A 24,697-nucleotide genomic window follows, 5' to 3' on the forward strand; every position below is an offset into this window, starting at 1 on the left:
TGCAAGGGACCCTTCAAGGTTCATCCATGATTAAGTTAAAGTTGGCAAACCATTTGGCAAAATGTTTTTATAAACAACAAAAATAAAGACTATCGATCATGACCAAATCACTGTTTCTCTAGTCTTCTGTCTCTGAGAGGGTCACAGAGGAAGGCATGGCATGCTTGTGGTCTGCGTTCCTCATTGGAAACTACCTAAATTTAAACAAATATATTATATATATACAATTATATATTAGAAATAAAATGTAAAATAAATAATATCATACAATATAAATATAAAAACCATATTAAATATATTACTTGATATAATTATATTAACGAATTAACATAATTCATTACTATTATTATATTTAATACAAATATATATAAATTTACATTATATATAATATGATATAGATATATAAAACAAATTATATAAAACAAATTATTTCTATAACATAAAAATAAAGAACTGTGTATATAATATATACACACAATAATACATATAATAAATATATAGTTTTATATATATAATATACACACACACATATATATAAAATACATATATACAGCTCTTCATTTTTCTTTCATTGTTTTGTAGGACAACCCGAATTTTATTGTTTTTTTAGCATGATTCTCTCTTTGGAAGCAGTCTCTGTGGCTTAGCCAACCCCTCCCGCACACCCGCGTCAAGAGCAAGAAGGGAAACAGAACACTACCCAGAGGTTTTGAGGCTGCTCTCCTCCCCGTTCAAAGGTCTTCCCACTGTCTTGCCCTCCAGGTTGGACAAGGGGTTTATGACCTCTCCCATCCCCCACTGAATTGAATACGGCGATCACACACATTTTACGACCCCCACGAAGGGTGTCCTTCAGGCCCGTGGCTGCATTTGCTTGCTTCGACCTGACCACGCCCTCCTCGGCGCCCCAAGCAGCCTCTTCCATCTTCGGTCACGGGATCCCTCTTGGCCCCTTATCAATACCCTTACTCAGACGGTGAGAGCCCCAGGTCAGGTTTCTTAATTTGGATCTGTTTCTCTTGCCCCTCCCCCCAATCCTTCTCCTTCTCCTTTGTCTTTCTCTTTTACCTTTCTTGACTATATTTTGCTTATTTTGTCTCCACTGATATGGCCCGTGTGTCATTCCCAGACTCTTACTGTGGGAAACTGGCAGCTTGGCACAGCGGCTCAACTTTCTCAGGCTATCATGAGTCAAGAACCAAGAACTTGAATGAAAGAAAGAGAAAAAAGAGTATCTTATAAGGCAGCCGCGACCCTTGATCGGTAACATGCTATAGTGTTATACTTAAGAAGTAATAATTTCTGTGATTGTTACGTCCTTTTCTTTTTCTGTCCCCTTTCTTCATTAACATAGATTTTGAGGCTAAGGCATTTCTAAAGCTTGTGCCTTCCGAGCCGAGGACAGAGAACAGTGAGGCAAATTTGGAACCGTGAGGGGCATCCCTGGCTCCTGGGTCACGTAACAGTGCTCAGCGTGGATCTATATTTTTTCAGGTTCCACAGCTCAGGCACAGCTGAGCACTTGACGGTGATCAGCAAACTACCTGTTCCTGCAGGGGCACCACGCCGGGCAGGAGGGAGAGCAGGGGGGTCACAGGAGGGCTCCACAAAGGTGGGGTCAAATGCCGGGAAGACCTGTAGGTTGGTTTCTGCTGAAACTGGGGAGCATGGCTTGGGGGTGGGAGAAAGACATTTTCCTGCGGAAGGTCAGTGTGCTCAGGAAATGGTGTGAGAGCCTCCTGAACGAGCGTGTTTTCATCAAAAGGCAAGCGGGACACTCTGTGCATCTGCAGGGAAGTTGGATGAGTAGCTGTGGCCTGAGGGGTCTGGGTGTTTGGGGCAAGTAGGAAGGATGAGGCTCATGTTCTGAGGACCAGAGACAGAAGGTCACTCGAAGTCACTCAAACTCCTCCCCAGATAGCAGGGGGGATGGATGCTAAAGACCAAAACAGATCAGGGAAGGCTCCTTTACTAGGCGGCTGTGGAAGGGAGAGATCCCACACACATTCCCAATACACACTCCCTGAAGGTATTTTCCTGTAGTCAGAAAACTATGTACCGCTGGGGAGGGCTAGGAGAGGACGAACTCCGGAGGACGGGCTGTAAACTGAGATGGAGAAACCACTGCAGTCCCTGGGTTATTGGGAAACAGCAGCACAGAACATCACATAAGCAGACCACACAGGACCCAGAATAAAAATACACTGAAATAGAACATTAAATTCACGTTACAACCATGGCATTGTATGTACATTTAAGATAATCCCACAGCCCTCTTTGGAAGACTGTTACTAACGTTTAAGATGTCGTCTCTCCTTGAACCACGTGGCTGCTACTGTAAGAGATGGCTTTGGTTTCTGGGACTGTAAGAGGCGAAGCTGAGAAGGCTGAAAACACGGCGTACGGCCCTGTTTCCCAGCACTCTTACATTCAGTGCTTTCTCAGCCCGTCGGCAGGGTGGCTGCTTTATTCCTGTTTTCAAGGCGCACCTTCATGTCCTTCCGTCTGGACGATGCTGGGCACTCGTTGGTGCCTTCCGGCCTTCCTGTTGGACACGATGTTCCTCAGTGTTTGAAGGTCGTGCTATACCACCTTCAAATATCTTGAATATTATCCCTGTCTTTCAGCCTAAGTATGTCAGAGTAAGCAGCATTCTCCTAACACTACATTAATTCTTGAATTATACCTCTACTTGGGGATTACGTTGCCCCTAGTCAGGCATAGAAAAGATTTATAGACTAATAATACAAAATTGGGTAAAGTTCTACAATTTCTCTGCTGTAGGTGTTAAACACTCTTAAATATTTTCCATCCAGCTGTGCAGAAAAAAAAATAGTTCTTTTTTCCTGCAATGTATTCGTGTAAACCATGTAGAAAACATAATATTAAAATACAACAAATTTGAACCTAAATATGACATTGGCTAACTTTAACTGGCAGTTGCCAGATGGCACTTCAGCTTCTATACAGTAAAATGCTGATTTTAGTGCCTTTGGAAGCCATAGAAAGTTTTGGCTTGTTTAAAAACCAGAGGAATTCCACTTAAAAAAAAAAGTTTTAGAACTAACGTGCAAATTCAGCAAGGTTGCGGTACAAAATCAATGCCCAGAAATCACTGTGTTTCCAAAAGGAAAATTTGGAAAACAATCTCATTTACAATAGCATCAAAAAGAATAAAAATTGGGGCGCCCACATCGGGTTCTCTGCTCAGCGGGGAGCCTGCTTCCTCCTCTCTCTCTCTGCCTGCCTCTCTGCCTACTTGAAATCTCTGTCTGTCAAATAAATAAATAAAAATCTTTAAAAAAAAAGAATAAAAATTTAGGAATAAATTTCACCAGGGTGGTGAAGGTTTTGTGCAATGAAAGCTACAACAATATTGCTAAAATAAACTGAAAACAAAAAAAACACAAAAAGGTGGGGAAAAAATCACCTCTTCCTGGATTGAAGACAATGCTGCTAAAATGTCAGTTCTACCCAAAGCAATATATAGGTTCAGTGCAATCCCTAGCAAATCTCAATGATTTTTTCCCCCAGAATCGAACACTCCATCCTAAAACTCATGCGACACCTCAAAGGATCCTGAATAGCCCAAATGATCTTAAGAAAGGAAAAGTTGGAGGTCTTCCAGTTCCTGATTTCAAGACGTGTTATAAACTATGGTAATTAAAACTGTGTACTCGTGTGTGAGGGTTCCTGTGACAGGTTGGCTCAGAGTAAAGATGAAACGTGCTGATAAACCGCTGGGCCAGGGTGAGGACGTGGCTTAATGTGGGAACTGAGTGGAGAGCAGCAGGGCAGGGAGATGAGGCAGCCGGACAAGCAATTGATGGACTGTAAGACTGAGTCTGGTACAGTCACAAGGCAATCAGCAGGCAGCCACCCAGGGAATGAACTGGCAATCAGCAGGCAGTCAGCCGCACACACTCAAGCCCGGCTAGGACGACCAAGGAACCGTCGAGCATCCTGATACAGAGCATGTTCAACGCTGAGGAATCATGAAACAGTAGGACAGACAGACGGGTGTTTGAAGCTGTTTTTTTTTTGTTGTTGTTGTTGTTGTTTGTTTTTAGATTTTATTTATTTATTTGACAGACAGAAATCACGAGTAGTCAGGGAGGCAGGCAGGGGAGGAGGGAAGCAGGCTCTCCGCTGAGCAGGGATCCTGATGTGGGGCTCGATCCCAGGACCCTGATATCATGACCTGAGCCGAAGGCAGAGGCTTTAACCCACTGAGCCACCCAGGCACCCTGGGTATTTGAAAGTTTACCTTGACATGGATCTCCTTGGTATTAAAGGGGGGCAGGAGAAACGTTGATATTTTTTCAGAGGACATGAAAGGAAAATCATTCTTAAGGTAGTAACACTTCTTTCAATTGATGTAACAGATTTGGATTGTTAATGTGTTGATCAAAACAAATCTTTATTGGGGTCTTGGCAAGTGAGAAGCATGATCATAAGTATTTTGGAAAGGTTTTCTCATTCATTCCTCTCACAAACTTATGGAACAGGCACTGTTCTTATTTTCAGTTTTTGTTTGTGGACATTAAGACAGAGAAATTAAATAAGATATTTTTTAAAAAACCATACAGTATGCCGGTAGAGGTCTATGCTTGCTTTCCCAATGACAGACATTATTTTGGAAAAGAGACCATGATGCTTCGGCCATAATAACTGATTCTTTAAAATGTTTCCAGATTGAAATCCTTAATGTTTCTAATGACATTATTTCCCAAACATGACATAGAGCCAGAGACCATGTATCTAAGTACATATTTATTGCATATAATTTTGAGCAAAGATTTGATTTAAAAATCAAATCTTACCATGAGAAACATTTTATAGATCTATTAAACAAAATAAGATTTGGATGCATTAGTATGTTATATATTAAGAATTTTGAGAATGCCTATGTTGCTTAGTTGGTTAAACATCTGCCTTCAGCTCAGGTCATTATCCCAGGGTCCTGGGATCAAGTCCAGCACTGGGTTTCCTGCTCAGGGGGAAATCTGCTTCTTCCTCCCCCTGTGCCCCTCCCCCAACTTGAGCGTGTGTGCTCTCTCTCTAAATAAATAAATAAATAAAATAAAAATCTCTCTCTCTCTCTCTCTCTTTCTTAAATAATGGGCAACAGCAAAACCAAACAAATGAAGGAGAAATGTAAATATTTAATAGTAGAGATGGGCAGTTGGCAGAAAATAGGACGTGACTGGCAATACCCACTCTTATGACAGTTTAAATAAAGACACTCATCATTTTCTTAGTGGGAGTTTAAATTTCTACTGGAGAACGATTTATAGTACTTTTTAAAAAATTAAGGTTCCTTTTTTTTTCTTTTCTTAGTCTACTCTTCTATATTTAATTTTTTAATTTTTTTTAATTTATTCATTTTTTCAGCGTAACAGTATTCATTGTTTTTGCACAACACCCAGTGCTCCATGCAAAACGTGCCCTCCCTATTACCCACCACCTGTTCCCCCAACCTCCCACCCCTGACCCTTCAAAACCCTCAGGTTGTTTCTCAGAGTCCATAGTCTCTTATGGTTCGCCTCCCCTTCCAATTTTTTTTTTTTATAAACATATAATGTATTTTTATCCCCAGGGGTACAGGTCTGTGAATCGCCAGGTTTACACACTTCACAGCACTCGCGATAGCACATACCCTCCCCAATGTCCATAACCCCCTCCCCCTCTCCCAACCCCACCTCCCCCCAGCAACCCCCAGTTTGTTTTGTGAGATTAAGAGTCATTTATGGTTTGTCTCCCTCCCAATCCCATCTTGTTTCATTTATTCTTCTCCTATCCCCCTAACCCCCCATGTTGCTTCTCCATGTCCTCATATCAGGGAGATCATATGATAGTTGTCTTTCTCCGACTGACTTATTTCACTAAGCATGATACCCTCTAGTTCTATCCACGTCGTCGCAAATGGCAAGATTTCATTTCTTTTGATGGCTGCATGGTATTCCATTGAGTATATATACCAATTCTTCTTTATCCATTCATCTGTTGATGGACATCTAGGTTCTTTCCATAGTTTGGCTATTGTAGAAAATGCTGCTATAAACATTCGGGTACACGTGCCCCTTCGGATCACTATGTTTGTATCTTTAGGGTAAATACCCAGTAGTGCAATTGCTGGGTCATAGGGTAGTTCTATTTTCAACATTTTGAGGAACCTCCATGCTGTTTTCCAGAGTGGTTGCACCAGCTTGCATTCCCACCAACAGTGTAGGAGGGTTCCCCTTTCTCCACATCCTTGTCAGCATCTGTCATTTCCTGACTTGTTAATTTTAGCCATTCTGACTGGTGTGAGGTGATATCTCATTGTGGTTTTGATTTGTATTTCCCTGATGCCGAGTGACGTGGAGCACTTTTTCATGTGTCTGTTGGCCATCGGGATGTCTTCTTTGCAGAAATGTCTGTTCATGCCCTCTGCCCATTTCTTGATTGGATTGTTTGTTCTTTGGGTGTTGAGTTTGCTAAGTTCCTTATAGATTTTGGATACTAGCCCTTTATCTGATATGTCATTTGCAAATATCTTCTCCCATTCTGTCAGTTGTCTTTTAGTTTTGTTAACTGTTTCCTTTGCTGTGCAAAAGCTTTTGATCTTGATGAAATCCCAATAGTTCATTTTGCCCTTGCTTCCCTTGCCTTTGCCGTTATTCCTAGGAAGATGTTGCTGCGGCTGAGGTCGAAGAGGTTGCTGCCTGCGTTCTCCTCAAGGATTTTGATGGATTCCTTTCTCACATTGAGGTCCTTCATCCATTTGGAGTCTATTTTCGTGTGTGGTGTAAGGAAGTGGTCCAATTTCATTTTTCTGCATGTGGCTGTCCAATTTTCCCAGCACCATTTATTGAAGAGGCTGTCTTTTTTCCACTGGACAGTCTTTCCTGCTTTGTCGAAGATTAGTTGACCATAGAGCTGAGGGTCTATTTCTGGGCTCTCTATTCTGTTCCACTGATCTATGTGTCTGTTTTTGTGCCAGTACCATGCTGTCTTGATGATGACAGCTTTATAATAGAGCTTGAAGTCTGGAATTGTGATGCCACCAACTTTGGCTTTCTTTTTCAATATTCCTTTGGCTATTCAAGGTCTTTTCTGGTTCCATATAAATTTTAGGATTGTTTGTTCCATTTCTTTGAAAAAAAATGGATGGTATTTTGATAGGGATTGCATTAAATGTGTAGACTGCTTTAGGTAGCATGGATATTTTCACAATATTTGTTCTTCCAATCCAGGAGCATGGAACATTTTTCCATTTCTTTGTGTCTTCCTCAATTTCTTTCATGAGTACGTTATAGTTTTCTGCATATAGATTCTTAGCCTCTTTGGTTAGGTTTATTCCTAGGTATCTTGTAGTTTTGGGTGCAATTGTAAATGGGATTGACTCCTTAATTTCTCTTTCTTCTGTCTTATTGGTGTACAGAAATGCAACTGATTTCTGTGCATTGATTTTATATCCTGACACGTTACTGAATTCCTGTACAAGTTCTAGCAGTTTTTGAGTGGAGTCTTTTGGGTTTTCCACATATAGTATCATATCATCTGCGAAGAGTGATAGTTTGACTTCTTCTTTGCCGATTTGGATGCCTTTAATTTCTTTTTGTTGTCTGATTGCCGAGGCTAGGACTTCTAGTACTATGTTGAATAGCAGTGGTGATAATGGACATCCCTGCCGTGTTCCTGACCTTAGCAGAAAAGCTTTCAGTTTTCCTCCATTGAGAATGATATTTGTGGTGGGTTTTTCATAGATTTGATAATATTGAAGTATGTGCCCTCTATCCCTACACTTTGAAGAGTTTTGATCAGGAAGGGATGCTGTACTTTGTCAAATGCTTTTTCAGCATCTACGGAGAGTATCATATGGTTCTTGTTCTTTCTTTTATTAATGTGTTCTATCACATTGATTGATTTGCGGATGTTGAGCCAACCTTGCAGCCCTGGAATAAATCCCACTTGGTCGTGGTAAATAATCCTTTTAATGTACTGTTGAATCCTATTGGCTAGTATTTTGGTGAGAATTTTTGCATCTGTGTTCATCAAGGATATTGGTCTGTAGTTCTCTTTTTTGGTGGGATCCTTGTCTGGTTTTGGGATCAAGGTGATGCTGGCCTCATAAAATGAGTTTGAAAGTTTTCCTTCCATTTCTATTTTTTGGAACATTTTCAGGAGAATAGGAATTAGTTCTTCTTTAAATGTTTGGTAGAATTCCCCTGGGAAGCCATCTGGCCCTGGGCTTTTGTTTGTTTGGAGATTTTGGATGACTGTTTCAATCTCCTTACTGGTTATGGGCCTGTTCAGGTTTTCTATTTCTTCCTGGTTCAGTTGTGGTAGTTTATATGTTTCTAGGAATGCATCCATTTCTTCCAGATTGTCCAATTTGTTGGCGTAAAGTTGCTCATAGTATGTTCTTATAATTGTCTGTATTTCTTTGGTGTTAGTTGTGATCTCTCCTCTTTCATTCATGATTTTATGTATTTGGGTCCTTTCTCTTTTCTTTTTCATAAGTCTGGCCAGGGGTTTATCAATCTTATTGATTCTTTCAAAGAACCAGCTCCTAGTTTCATTGATTTTTTCTATTGTTTTTTTTTTGGTTTCTATTTCATTGATTTCTGCTCTGATCTTTATGATTTCTCTTCTCCTGCTGGGTTTAGGGTTTCTTTCTTGTTCTTTCTCCAGCTCCTTTACGTGTAGGGTTAGGTTGTGTACTTAAGACCTTTCTTGTTTCTTGAGAAAGGCTTGTACCGCTATATATTTTCCTCTCAGGACTGCCTTTGCTGTGTTCCAGAGATTTTGAACCATTGTGTTTTCATTATCATTTGTTTCCATGAATTTTTTCAATTCTTCTTTAATTTCCCGGTTGACCCATTCATTCTTTAGAAGGATGCTGTTTAGTCTCCATGTATTTGGGTTCTTTCCAGCTTTCCTCTTGTGATTGAGTTCTAGCTTCAGAGCATTATGGTCTGAAAATATGCAGGGAATGATCCTAATCTTTTGATACCGGTTGAGACCTGATTTGTGACCCATGATGTGATCTATTCTGGAGAAGGTTCCATGTGCACTAGAGAAGAATGTGTATTCTATTGCTTTATGATGGAATGTTCTGAATATATCTGTGATGTCCATCTGGTCCAGTGTGTCCTTTAAGGCCTTTATTTCCTTGTTGATCTTTTGCTTGGATGATCTGTCCATTTCAGTGAGGGGAGTGTTAAAATCCCCTACTATTATTGTATTATTATTGATGTGTTTCTTTGATTTTGTTATTAATTGGTTTATATAGTTGGCTGCCCCCACGTTAGGGGCATAGATATTTAAAATTGTTAGATCTTCTTGTTGGACAGACTCTTTGAGTAGGATATAGTGTCCTTCCTCATCTCTTATGATAGTCTTTGGCTTAACATCTAATTGATCTGATATAAGGATTGCCACCCCAGCTTTCTTCTGATGCCCATTAGCATGGTAAATTGTTTCCACCCCCTCACTTTAAATCTGGAGGTGTCTTATTTTAAGATAATTATAGAATCACATATAGTCGCAAGAAACACTACATGAAGACTCTGTGTGTTCCTGACACCTTTTCTGGATTGATAACATCTTGCAAATCTGTAATGATACTGCAACAAGGCTCTTAATACTGACACAGCCAAGAAACAGAATTTCATCATCACTGACTTCTCTTCCTGCCCTGCCTGATCCTTGACTCCCGGTGGCCACTGAATCTGTGTCCATTTCCCCAGTCTTGTCACTCACGGACCTTAATGGGATCAGACCTGTGATATTCTGGGATTGTCTCTTTTTCTTTTTTCTTTGCTTTTCTCCCTCCTTCCTTCCCTCCTTTCTCTTCCTTCCTTCCTTCCCTCCATGCCTCTCTCTCTCTCTCTCTCTCTAACTCAGAACAGTCCTCTGGAGATCTATCAATGCTGTGGCATCATCAAAGGCTCGTTCCTGTATATTGCTGAGTAATACTCCATGAAGCTGATGTACAAAACCCTGTGTAGCCACTTATCATTGAAAGACGACTATGAGGGAAAAAAACCTTGGACACATATACTGGGTCATAGGTAATGGCATGATCTTTTTTTTTTTTAATTGCCCAACGATTTTGCAGAATGGCTGTGTCGTTTTTGAAAAGCACCCATTTCTGAGATCCAGCTTCTCTGCACAAGCACCAGCATTTGGTATTGTCCCTATTTATCACTTCAGCCATTCTCATCAGTGTGCCATGATCATTCATGATGGTCTTCGTTTGCATTTCCCTAATGGATGATAGGGTGGAACACATTTTCATGTACTAATTTGTCTTCCACACATCCTTTTGGTGAAAGACTATGCTTTCAGGGATCATTTCTATAGTTTGTATATCCTCGTAGTGGAATGGCTCTTCATGTCTCTTACCCATTTTCTGCTTGGAATTTGCTTTACTGTTGAGTTTTGAGGTTCTCCCTGTGCTGCAAATACTAATGCTTTGCCAGGTATGTGGTTCATGAGCACTTTCTCTGCTCTGTAGCTTGTCTTTCTATCCTACTAACAGCCATTTGAAGAATAAAAATGTTTACTTTGATGAAGTATAATCAATTAATGTTATCTCTTTTGATCAAGACCTGAGATCGAGAGTCGGCTGCCTGAGCTACCCAGGGCCCCGTCATGCAGTGGATTTTCGAATTTACCTTGAGACTTTCTCTTTGACCCACGGACTGCTCAGACTCTGACTAGAATGCTATTGCCATTTGAATTGATGCCCACCTATGGGAGAGATACGATTTTTCTGTGATCGTGTTCAAGATTTTAAATTTTTCTGTAGTTTTCAGAAATTTAAGCATGGTATTTTGGCATGGATTTATCTCGTTTGGGGTGCGCACAGGTCTTGAGTCTAGGTTTACATACCTTGTCAAAATTGGGGAGTTTTTAGCCATTAGCTGTTTTAAGGTCCATCCTCTATTTCCTCTCCTTCCGGAACTACAGTGACACAAATATTAGGTATTTTTTATAGTCCCACACATTCCTGAGGCTCTGTTCTATTGGGCTTTTTGTGTTCTATTTTCTTTCTGTTGTTCAAATTAGGCGGTTTCTATTGTTCCATGTTCCGGTTCACTGCGTCTTTCCTTGGTGTCTTCAGTTCTGAGGCTGGACTCACCCACCAAGTTCGTGATTTTGACTGCTCTATTTTCCACTTCTCAATTTTCCATTAGGTTGATTTTCACATTTCTTCACTGAGACTTTTTGTTTCTTTGCTGATGTTTTCTATTTTTCATTTGCCTCAAGTGTTTTCATAATAGGCGATAAAAGCCCTGCCTCATGATGGCTTTAACATCTTTGCTAGATAGTTCTAACATCTCATCATGGCATTTCATCTATTAATTACATTTTTTAAAATTGTTGAATTTTATATGTTCCTGGTTCTTAGTATAAAGATTTTTAGTTGCATCATGGACATTGAAAAGTTCTGTTGGGAGGCTCTGGATCTTATTCAGTCTTCTGTTTCAGCAGAAGTCCTCTGCCAGGGTCCTGCAGGGGAGTCGAGGACCCGCCTCATTGGTGGCCGGGGGGTAGAAGAGCAGATGTTCCAGTGACACCCAGGATGTGTGTGCCTCATGACTGCTGGGTGGACTTGGGAGTTACAGTCGCCCATGTGGTCTCCATGGACAGGGACACCACAGTGGTTGTTACTGCTGGCTGTGGATGAAAATTGTGAGTCTCCACTGAGTCATTTCAGTGGGAAAGGGGAGTAGCTTCTTGTTACTGCCTGTTGGGTTGGAAATCCCTCTGTTCTCCGTTGATGCCTCGGGAGTGGCATCACATCCCATGACATCCTATGACACTAGTCTAGTAGGAGTGTGGGGTGCCCTCACTGCAGCTTTGACAGCATGAAGGTGTTTTGTGTGGTCTTCGCTGGCATGGATGGAGTAGGGCATGAATTTTTCTGTGGTGTTTAGCTGGAATAGGGCCATGGGTGTGCAATTATTTTCCATTTTTCTAAGATGCCGTTTTATTTTCTGTTGGCTAGAGAGGCCGGAATTTTTAACTGTTCTCACCAGCACATCCATGTTGTCAGCCTCTTGAACTGCATGTCTTGGATGTAAGAGACAAAAGGAAAGCCTACAGAACTCCCTGTCATGCTGTTCCTTGGATCCTGAGAGTCTTACCTGGCCTGACGGCTCTCCACCTTTCATAGTGCTGTTATCCGTGTTTTGTAGATGATGCACGGGAGTTTCAGTAGTACTTTGCAGGAGGAAATAAGAGAAGTGCATCTACTCTATGGTCCTGGAAGTGGAAGCAGAGGGTACTCATTCACAAACAAAAGAATCTAAAGATGATTAACACAACAACTCCATTTTCTGAAATCTAGTGTGAGAAAAAAATATGATATGCACAAATTGCTCACAGATATTTTATTATTCTAACAATGGGAAAAGTTAAACATAAAGAGGTACCAATAGTAAGAAATTGATTCTGCACAAATTGCAGAATACGATGTAACCTTGTAAAATAATGCTGTAACTCATCTCTTTATATCATATGGAAATATATTCAGGATACATTTCTGATTGACTACAAAGCAGATTGCAAATAGAACGCATAGAATGAACTCCTTTATAGAAAATACTGTTATCTGTGTGTATAAACATGCACATAATTTTGCATTTATTTATGTAAGAAGATCGTCCTCAATCCGGCTCTCTATCCTGTGGCTACATCTGGGCAGAAGTTAAATTTGGCTGCAGAAGAAAGAAGACATACGTGTGTTTCTGAACATGTGGATTGAGGATGCATGCTGAGCACATAGGGAAGAAAGACCATACCCCTTACCTGGGATCCCAGCTCTGCCTGGCAATCTCCTTACTTCTGCTCCATCCACCTACACTGGCCTCATATTAACTCCTCACACGTTGTTCATAATGACCACAGTTCACTCTGATTCCTCCTCTTCCCTTCAGAAGTTCACGTTGCTTCTAAATTTATAGAAAAGGGCATTTTCTTAAGTTGTCCTCTAAGTGAAATCTCCCAGTCTGCCCCCAGGGTCTCCCCCCTCCTCACCATCCCTAACTGCTGGTACTTTCCCTCCGTTTATGTCCTCCCCGCCCCCACCCAGGATCCAGTGTTCTTTTACCTCTTCCAGATTGTTCTAGATTGTTCCAGAATTTGCTTATGTTCCTCATCTTTAGTTTCCCTCTCTGTTGGAGAGGTCTGACTGGTCTGTCACCAAGCATCTACATCCTGTAGAAATCCTCAAGAATCACCTCAGAGCCTAAGTCTTCCCTTTCCATTTGTCTTGGTGCTTCTCCAACCCCACTTTCATCCCCAACACATGAACAGTCGCCCCAGTGATGTGACCCTCTTTAGGCTTTGTGTCATGCAGTCACAAAGGTTGGCTGTTCTTTCTCCTACTGACCTTGCATGGACATTACATCCGCATGTGACCACCTCTGGAGATCCCCTTCTACATACACTTTCTAAACTTAGCTTTCCAGAAAATACACCTAGAGCTGGTTTTCTTCTTCCTGCCCAGGTAGTTCCCCTTCAGTGGGTTTTCATGGATCTAGCTCATGTTCTCAGTTTGGAGATGGTGACATACTCCATCCATCACTCCTCAGAACTCTTCTGTCTCCACTCAGTTTCTTGAAAAACTTCTCTGGACCTGGAGTCCTTCTGCATCGAAGATCCTAGACTACTAGTGGACAGCATTATCCAGATGTGTAGGGTTTATCCCATTGGCGTACAAGTGAAGCTTAGAGGTATATAGGTGTGACATCTTGACCATTGGTTTGAGACATCAGTGTCAAGGGAGGCATGCAAGTGAAATACATTTCTTCTCTCCTCACTTGTGTCTGTGATGCTCCTCCATTCATCTCTGTGGGGCTACAGACTGTTACAACAAAACGTGTGTGCCAGATCCCCAAACAAACCTAAGAAAAACCCCTATTTGCAATCAGAAGTTAGAAGTTTCCCATAAACTCCTGAACTAGGAATCCCACACACGGTGTAGTTTTATTTCAGACAATAACATTTGTTGCAATAAAAATCTACTTATCAGTAAATAGAACGTCTCTCTTTTCCATTTCAATTCTTTAATCATTGTGAGTCAAACTGAATTATTCATAATTCTTAAAACAGCATAATGTTTGGACATGTTTGCTATAATTTAAAGCAGCAATTTGGATAGAAATAAAACACTTCTCTTTATTCTTCATTTTAGCTTATAAGTAAGCAATTAATCTAGGTTTGAGTTTATATGACTGTTCAGTAGTAATGCTTTCCCATCCATTTACACATTTAACTCAACATGTATTCTGTAATTTTTATTTCTTGTTTTTGTTGTTGTTGGAAATTTAGCCCTTGGGCAAAATAAAGGAAGTAATTACTTTTTGTCAAATGTTGCAAGACTGTAGCTCAAGGGTTATAAAGGAGACTTCATCAAGCCTGTATGTCTTCTATTCCTACCGTTATTTTACTTATCCTGAGAGCCTTTAGGGGACAAAGTTCATCATTAATGGATTCACTATTATACTTCTAATTTTAACAGAAGGTTTGGGGTATGTGGTGTTGTAAATGAGATATATCATTTGAAAGAAGGAAACACATAAGTGAAAAGCTTTATAAATGTTCTCCTTTGATATATTTCCATTTAAATGGTCAATTTTATTAAAGTGCAAAGGGACTCTGGCCACACACATCTGATCATTAGTAACCGTGTCTCTTAACTCAACACAAGAGAAATCCTAATGTAATGAGAAAATAGCCTTCTTAAAACAACTCTTCAGAAAGGGGCTCAAAGTCTACTCATGCTTCAGATTTATTTGTGGATAAAACATGCATATTATAGAACATCTGGTTTTCACCTTTTCATGAATTATCATAGTTGAAAACTGCTGAATTTGTTACTACTTGGACAAGTAATTTTATGATGACTTTTTCATAGAGTGACTTAGCACCCACTTACATGGGAATGAAAATTGTCTGGTGTCTATACAAATGATTCAGAACTCGAATGAGTGAACTCTGATGCTTTTTTATTAATAAGGATATAACAATGCAGGAGAATATAGTATCATTTTTAATATTGATAAACTCAGAATCCACATTGGTGAAAATCTTGCACAACCCTACTTGAAGCAAGATTGGATTGATATAGGCTTAAATGTGGAACTAAGAAAAAGTAATAAACTATTTTCTTTTCTTTTTCTACTAGGGCCTCCCTACCTTATTTTGGTACTTATCTTTACACTGTTGGTGGGAATGCAAGCTGGAGCAACATGGATGTCCCTCAAAAAGTTAAAAACAGAGGTGCACTACAATACAGCAATTGCACTACTGGGTATTTACCCCAAAGACACAGATGGAGTGAAAAGAAGGGCCATCTGTGCCCCAGTTCATAGCAGCAATGTCCACAATAGCCAGACTGTGGGAAGAGCTGAGATGCCCTTCAACAGACGAATGGATAAAGAAGATGTCGATATACTAAATGGAATATTACTCAACCATCAGAAAGGATGGATACTCACCATTTGCATCGACATGGATGGGGATTTTGATAAGTGAAATACGTCAAACAGAGAAAGACAATTACCACGTGGTTTCACTTATATGTGGAATATAAGGAATAGCAGGGAGGATATTAAGGGGAGGAAGGGGAAACAGAATGGAGAGAAATCAGAGGGAGAGATGAACCATGAAAGACTATGGACTTGGGAAACAAACAGAGTTTCAGGGGTTGGCCCAGTGATGGGCATTAAGGAGGGCATGGATTGCATGGAGCACTGGGTGTTATACACAAACAATGAATCATGGACCACGACATCAGAAACTAATGATGGACTATACGGTGACTAACATGATGTAATATAAAAACAAAACAGAACAAACAAACAAACAAAAAACAAGGGCAAACTGGGAGGCTCAGTGGGTTAAGCTTCTGCCTTCGGCTCAGGTCATGATCCCAGGGTCCTGGGGCAGAGCCCAGTGTCAGGCTCCCTGCTCAGTGGGGAGGCTGTTTCTCCCTCAGACACTCCCCCTGCTGTGTTCCCTCTTTCACTGTCTCTCTCTGTCAAATAAATACATAAATTCTTAAAACGAAACAAAAGCAAAAGCAGAAGACAAACCAGCAGCACACACTTGAAAACGTAAATCAGAGCCGGAAGCCCCAGCCTCCGACCCAGAGGCTGTTGTGCAAGTGCTCAGGGCTGTGTGTTGGGATCCGCGCAGGTGGAGGCAGAGACGGTGCAGCAGCTGGGTGGCTGGGAGGTCGGGGTGATGGTGGTGGCGGGCACCTTGCCGATGTCCGAGGGGCCTGGGCAGCACCCCATCAGCAACGGCCCAGGCTGGGTAAGCTCAGCCAATTTCTTCAGGCCCTCGCTGGCCATTCTGGAACACAGTGGCTTCAGGCTGGGGGCAGGGTTTGGGGACAGGTGGCTGTTTCGGCAGGGGTGGGGTGTAGCTGAAGGGGCCCTGTGCTCAACAGCATTGCCAGTAACATCCAGGCATATAGGTGGTCCAGAGAGCAGCCTTTTTCCCCTTGAAGGACGTCATTCTTGTCCTGAGAGAAGCCCTTCCAAGACTCCAGTGGAAGTCTCTTCTTGCAAGGAACACAGAGGGGGTGCTCTCAGGTACAGAGAGCACCCCACCTGCAGTGAGGCTGACTTGGGGGCCGCCACAGATTGTCTTCTCCTCCCACCCACCTCCACCACTGCAGGGTCCTCACCTTCTGTCAGCACTTGCCTGTTAGCTTGTTAGCATGACCCAGACTCTCGTCCCCGAGGGCTGAGGCCAAGGCTCCTGCTTGTGCTCCTTCGCTGCCAAACGCTGGCAATGAACTGAATGTGTGGCCAGCACGTACTCTGTGGCATCCCTCTCACTTCCCCTCAGTCTTCCAGGGGCAGGAGGTAAGGCTCCCCAAGTGAGTCATTGGGGGATGGTGGTGAGAGCCCCCCCTGCCCGCATCGTGGCCCAGATTCATTATCTTCCAAAATGTGCACTTCATGCTGGACGATGCTGTCCCACACTTGTGAGGTGTGGTCCCCTGGTGGGCAGTAGCATCTGGGACTTGACTGGGTCATCCCAGTGCTTCCAGGGGCAGCTGTTTGGGGGTTGGTATGGTTGTGATCACAAGAGTGGATGTGTCGGCCTGGATCCATCCCCATCTCTTGCTGTAATTTGAGTCCTCACTGAGTCACTGTTACAGGAGAGCTCCGAATGAAGGAACAAATATTCCAAAACCCCTCCCAGAATGGAAAAGACTAAGCCCCTGAAGGTAAGAAAGGTCAAATCACATTGAGAATGTGCATCATTTCTAAGCAGGATGGACCTCTGCCCCCTTCTAATATAAAAGGGGATGATTTAATGAGCTTACCCTCAGTGGTTGGGTGGCCTCCTAAAGAAGTGCTCCCAAGGATTGTCACCATCACAGGCCCCAGGGAACTCCATTGACTTACACTAGGTGAAGCCCACACGTAGTTTCTACTCTTGCCAGCGAGCTCAGCTCACACACCCCACATGCTAGCATTCATGTGGCCTGTGAGAAAGGCTAGGTTTTGTCACAAGTAATTTTGTCGATCTTGTTGTGTAATGCTTCTTCTGGGGTGGATGCCTTCTGGAGGGGTTCCATGCAATGCAAAGATCTCTGCCCTCCATGGTCATCCCCATATGTCCGTCATCGTTTCTACACCAAGACTTCCTGACCATTCTCCTCCTAGTCCCCTGATGCACTAGCCAACCCAGGCAACACTAATCACATTTCTCTACAGTCCAACCTCAGGCTACTTCTGTTTCCATGTGCGTGGTTGACCTGGGGCACTGCTTCAAGCAATGGAGCCTTTTCACTCTCTTCTAATTCCTTCTCTGTGACAGGCTGTCATTCATTTCTGAACTGACATCCACACACTGAGCTGGCCTGTTGCAAACCGAGCTCGAGCTTTTTCCTTCTGTGTCAACTTGTCATAGAGGATCATCCATACAGACGTGTGCTGACAGCAGGTTGGTTTCAGTGTGGTGTGAATGGCATGGGGGCCTTGTTACCTGTGTATAAATCTTGCTCTGTGATTTCGCTTAATTCTGGGTGTAGCACCTCCATCTTGCAATAGAATGTTTCTGGGCCACCCAAACTGATGACTCAGTGGGTACAAGGTAGCCTCGTTCGTCGAGGGTTAATGGGACCATATGGTCACTTGCTGCCCTGAGGACAGGACCCGGTAGCACACACTGGTAATTTTTTTGGAAAAGATACACAGTTCTTCACAGAGGAGAGCCTGACCTCGATCCAGAACCTGAAGCGTCCACACTGTGAGCTCCTCCGTGGGACTCGCACCTGTCCTCCTCACTGATCCCTGGAACGAGATTGTGCCAGGTCTGTGGTCCCCATGGCATTGGAGCTCAAACCATCACTGGGACCACAGCGGGATCCTTTCTGCTCAGAAGCCCCCCAGAGTGCCTGCCTTTGGACTCAACCAACCTGAGCTGGAGCAACATTGTCTGCCACAGCCCAGCCTGACAGGTGCCATAGGAGTCCAGATTCCTCAAAGGGATGGCAAATGGGGCACAATTTGTTATTGTCTTGTGGCAGAATTCCCTCTTCTTTGGGAAATCCAAAAAGACCTTGCTCTTAAGATGTCCAACTGATTGGATGAGGCCCATCCATATTATAGAAAGTACTCAAAGTTCACTGACTCTAAATACTAATCACATTTGAAATATACCCTCCCAGGAGCATCTACACTGGCATTTGGCCAGACAGCAGGTCACTCTAGCTGACCCAAGCTGGCACATAGAATTACCCATCACAGGCATTGCTGTACCATCTTCAGGATGAGTGGTGTGTGATTTCAATAATTTCTCCCTTAATCTTAATAGTGTTCCTGCATCCCCCGGACCACATCTAAACATTTTACTGACATGGCAGGACTCTGAGTGTGCATAGAGTCTGTCTCCATGCTGTGGAACACATCTGTCTCCGGAATGGTTCGTGATCTATTAGACGATGTCAAGGATTCAGTGGGTTGCATTGGTATCAGCAGGCTGTTCAGGTAATTCAGGTCTCTCTAGAGGACATTATGATGGAGGGTTGGATATTTAAGCTACCCTTAGGACAAAACTAAATTCACACTGCTGTTTTATCCATGTGGATATGAAGTTGTTCTGATCCCTTTTCTGACTGAACCCAGATAATGTTTACTCACTCTGGTAAGCACCAGGCATGGACATTAATGCCTGGCGAAGTGTTCAGAAGCATATTTTCATCCTCTAAGACCCACATGTGATTTACAGGACCCTGACTGGTCATTGAAATGGTGATATGAAGAGGACCACCTCCAGACCCTTTCTGTTTGTAAGGGTAGCTTCCAGTCCCCGGGGGCTGGACTATTGCTGCTGATGTTAAGTCTTGGCCACATGGGGAGAGGGACAGTTGTAGGGGAGTCCCCTTGATCATTCATATACAACTGCTTCTGAGCTACTAGGTAAGGCTCCAGGATGGGAGATGACAAATTCAGACATGCCCACACTATTTATTCACCTAAGAACTGAAGACCTAGCCATTAGGTCGGTCTACGGACTGAGTGGTCTGGTTATAGACAGACTTTACTCATGAATTCATTCATTGCCTGGTCTTCATGTGCTCTTGATTTAATAAGGAAGCATGAAGATATTTCAAGTCTCTGAACTTTATCACAGGGACACAGACCCATGTACTGAACTTACCTGGAATAAATTACGGAGCATCCCCAGTGACTTTGTCTATACAAATTCTAGACTGTGTTTGTACTGTGTGCGAATTATCAAGATTTTGCAATATATCCAAGCCTTGGTTTCTTCATCAAGTAAATGGAAATATCAAAGCAAGAAAATGGGGAGATTTCTTCAGTGTCTAACTCTGAGTAATCTGATTATTATTGCCCCCTTACCGGTAGCTAGATTAATATAAATCACATAGAATTCATGTGATGAAAATGTGATATCCCAAGAATTAAATTGTTAGGAGATGCATTTAGGTGGGTGGTTGACTTGAAAGACAATATTCCTGAAAATAATAAAATGGTTGCTTGAGACAATCATGGAATGTTGAGACATTTAAGATCGTAGCATTCGCATAAGACAAAAATCTGTTCTTGGTAGAAAAAAAAAATGTGAAGTCTCTCCTCTCTGAGGTTCCCAGTGATAAGTCTGTCCCAGGGACACGTGCTAGCTCAGATATGCAGTTTATTTGCAAGAAGTTCTCCAGGAAATTTCTCTGGGACAAAGAGCTTGCAATGTGGGGGAAGACGTGCCGACTAATGTGAGCACGTGTGTATCACTTGTTTCCCAGAAACTGACAGATATGTCCCCTAACAAAGAGCAAACATGTAGAAGATATTCCTACTGGATAAACAGGGTTATGTAGGGGCGTGATGGGAGTGTGAAATACCACGTTCCAAAAATGATGCCTTCACACTACATTTCAAAAATCGCATTTAGTTCATAAAGTCTGGGAAGCCTTTATTGGCTACTTTTGGGGGGTAGAGATTTCATCAATGTTAACACAAACCCCCACAAACTGTCTTAATTCTGCTGTCATTCCCAAGGACCATATTTAATATCACATTCCACAGTAGGGTCACCCTTTACTCTAAGACAAGACTTTCTGTTCTTTTCTTTTTTCCCCTGATATATGCAGAAACAAAACTACTTTAAGAAATAAAGTTACACTTCAGCAAAATTTAAGGAGAATAGTTTACATAAGAACATTCAAAGTAATATTTCCTTTGTTCACAATTTAGGAAGTGAATGATCAGGAATTCCTGCAGTATTAAAATATTGTTACATATACTGTGCCCTGTAAGGTTTTCTGGGAAGCAACACCTGCGGTTTCGTGGGGCACCCCTGGTGCTTCTCTAGACACAGTGAGGAATGGCTGCTTTCTCCAGCTGCTTGTTGTGATCAGCAACTTATGAACCGAAAACAACAGTGCATGTTTCGAAAACAACAGTGCTTTCTTTCAAGAATACCAGAGCCCAATGATAACCATTAACAGCATTAGAAATTTATCTTTGGATATAGAGTGAGAAGCAGGCAGCATTGTACAAGGGACTTGAGGCAGTATTTTTAAACCTCGGATTTTCTAGTTTTTCTTGAGTACAGCTCCCAAAGGGAAATATACATGTCAGAACAAAACATGTGGAAGGAAAAGCACACATGCACGGACACACGGACACACGCACACACGGAGAGATTTAAATGGAATGGGATTCAGCGTTGCCTCTGGGCATGTTTGCAACAAGAGTATTAATGGCTGCGTTCCAAACATGGCGAGAAATACTTGAGGTTGCTCTAGGAACAATAAAAGACCTGAAAACGTGCCTTAATTCAGTGGAGGGGAGTAAAGAACCGGCACATTTTTACTTACGTGTATCAATCTCTGTACGTTGCTCTATAAAGATTCCGTGACCCCAGAAAGAATGCAGCACTGGGGGCTAGGGGATATTAAACCAGGAAATGGACGCGGGGTTGCCAGTCTGGAAATGGGCAGAGGTCCGACTGCCAACTGGTCTTAGCGTTCATGCAGTGGGAGTGTGTCAAGTGGTGAGTCTGTGCTCTAGGACTGACACACACACCCTCTGCTGTAGAATGGTATTTTCCAGATCCAAAACGGGAGATATGAATTCATAGAGAAAAGCAATCCTGCTACATGACCGATCTTCGTATTTTCGAAAATGACTCGGTTGTTCCTTTCTTCTTCCTAACCTTCCCTAAGCCTGTCTTCCTTTCTTAAACCTTTCTTGAAAGGACACCACCTGGGACAATCTGTGACCTTCCCCCTGGACTTCTTGTCCAGAAGGACTTGATGGCTGGTGCTGGTGTTACTGGCAGCAGACAACGTCTGGCTTCAGGCCCTCTGGATACTGCCCCCGGCACCAGATCCCAAGCTCACCTCCCTTCCAGGAGCACTTCAAACCTGTTACCCATCAATACGCAAATAGACAGACTTGAGTATCCTGCATCTCTAGGAAAATTCTGAGAGGTCATTATAATTCCAGGATTTCCCATGGTTTTGTTTAAGGTTCTTCCTGGAGCTCAATCACAGCTTAGCCTCTGTTGCTCCTGCCAGGGAAGCTGAGCTACCAGGAGCTGTGGGGCAGGTTCATAAAACAGGGCAGCCCTCCTGACAGAAGCGAGAGGGGCCAGCAACAGGTGTGACATTCAGAGCTTCCACGGACATTGATACACCGCTGTTAATTAATGTCTTACATTAATTAATTACATTAATACATTAGGGTCTTTCTCGTTGCTGTGCATTCTGTAGGTTTGGACAATTGTGTAACAACATGTATCCATCATTATAGTATCACAGTGCGTAGTTTCAATGCCCTGAAAATCCCTCCTGTTGCACCTGCTCACCCTCCCCACCCCCAACCCCTGGCAACCACTGACTCTTCACTGTTCCCACAAATGTACTACATTTCCAGAGTGTCATGTAGTAGCAACCACACAGCATGTAACCTTTTCAGATTGGCTTCTTCCACTTAGTCATGTTCCTCCATGTCTTCTCATGGCTCGGTAGCTCCTTTCTTTTTAGCACTAAATAATATTCCATAGTATGGATGCTTGTTTTTAATGGTATAGAATGTATGAAAAATGATGTAATTAGAAGGTAATGAAGGATATCAGCAAAACCCAGAAAATCCAGTCTAGCCAAAAACAGAACCCATGAGGAAAAAAAAATAAATCTCTCTGATTTATTTTAGTGAATATCTGAAAAGAATTTCATTTATTAGAACAGAAATTACAAAAATGAGGAAATAAAACTACGGAAATGAGAGAAGACGTTAAGGAAATAAGATCAAAGCATCATTACAGAACTCATAAGTAAATTAGGAGAAAAGGTAAAGCATGATAAATACAGTTGATGTGTAAGTTATTAACAAATCATGAAACTTCAGGGCAAGCACAGTGAATTCAAAAGAAAAGCCAAATAATAAATTTAAAAAAGAAAAAAAAAAAAAGAAAAGCCAAATAAATTACGGCATAAAAAAGGCCAAAATTTGTTTCATAGAAGAGAGTAAAATTATTGTTCTTAATTAAAAAAAATAGTTTATGATGAGGGAGCAGGAGGCCGGCTGAGGACAAAGCCACAGCTGGCACCTTGCACCCCCTCTCCACCCGCTCCCCTCAGGCACCCCTGACCGCCATAAACGAGAAACAAATAGTTCCCCTTGGTTTACAAATGTCCTAGAGATCTACAAACAAAGAAGTTACCTTGTGCTATTGATAATGTCCAGAGGCAAGTAACTCAGTTCCTCAAGCCCTCCCCTCCGTACACAAAACTGAAGGAGGCTGAGGGAGAAGGAAATGTAAATATAGTTCAATCTCTTCTGAACCTAAATCTAACAAAGACACTTGATAGCAGGATTGTGACATCCCACCAGGAATCTCCCAACATCTTGATGTTAATGGCTTGCCAAAAGACAACATTGATCAAGCCAGGAAGACCTCCGGGGATACTCCAGGCACCTTAGGCCCTCTTTAGCATATGAAAACTCCATTGAAGCCTCCCTTCCCCTCACCTTCCCTCAACCGCAGGGTACATAACCTGCCATCCCTCGCAACCCGGGGCAGCAGCTCTTTCTGCCCAGGGGTCCTGTCCCTGTGCTTTCATAAACCACCATTTTGCACCAAAGATGTCTCAAGAATTCTTTCTTGGTCATCGGCTCCGGACCTCAGCCCACCGAACCTCACCTAGGTTCTAGAATTTCATCAGTTTAGTTCTGTTATGCAAAGATTAAAATGAAAGGAAAACGATATTTATGAAGCTCCCATACAGAAACAGTAACTGAAAAACATCTTAGTATTTCAAGAGTAAAGAAATACTCAGGCATCCAAAGCCTGGTGGGGGAGGAGGAGGCATCACCATGCTTGGGGGAGGGAGGAGTCCCGCCTGCAGAAGCTGCTTTCCAGGTGGTTGCAAGCTAAGCCAGCACATTCCTGGACCTGCTTATGAGGCGACACGGTTTGCCTGTGGTGCTCCCTGTCCCCCACCCAGGCCTCCATCACCTGCTGCTGCCTGGGGGCCCCCAGTGAGGCTGAACCTCCAACCCTGGGCCACAGAGCACCTCCTCCAGATAGCGCACATTGTGGTGTTTACGTGGGAAAAGAAAGAGATGCCCAGTTGCTTAATCTTGGTATTTGGGGTCCCAGTTTATGTTCATCTAAACCAATAATCAGTGACTGATGATCAGTAATCAAGCCGGTTTCGGGGAAGAGGTGGATTCCAGAGGAAGTCCAGGGGAAGCGAGGAGGCCCAGAGACAAGGGCTGAGGTGCCCTGTTCCCACTTAGTTTCCTCCAGGGGTCTGTGTATACATGACCCTGTGCCACCATGTTCCCCGCATGGCTGAGCAGCCCCTCGGGAAGGGCGGGAAGGGCAGGACCCCAGGGCCCCAAGTCACGCATGGGGCTGCATCCCCAGGGAGGGCAGACGGGTCAGGGTCCTAGGGGATCCTGGTGGGGATGTATGTGTGTTTTAGCAAAGTCACATTGAATTACTGAGTGGAGCAACTCACTAGTCAAGCTCACCAACAAAGAGGCCATTGCAGTGATACAGAGGAAGGCTGTGGGGAGGACACTAAGGTAGTCATTTGTGAACATACTGGGGTTAAGGACCTGCGAATCATCCTAACGGACAAACCCACATATCAGCATATCAGCCTAGACGTCAGAACACAGGTGAATGGAGGGTG

This window comes from Meles meles, chromosome 2 (assembly GCF_922984935.1).
Source record: "Meles meles chromosome 2, mMelMel3.1 paternal haplotype, whole genome shotgun sequence".
Lineage (NCBI taxonomy): Eukaryota > Metazoa > Chordata > Mammalia > Carnivora > Mustelidae > Meles > Meles meles.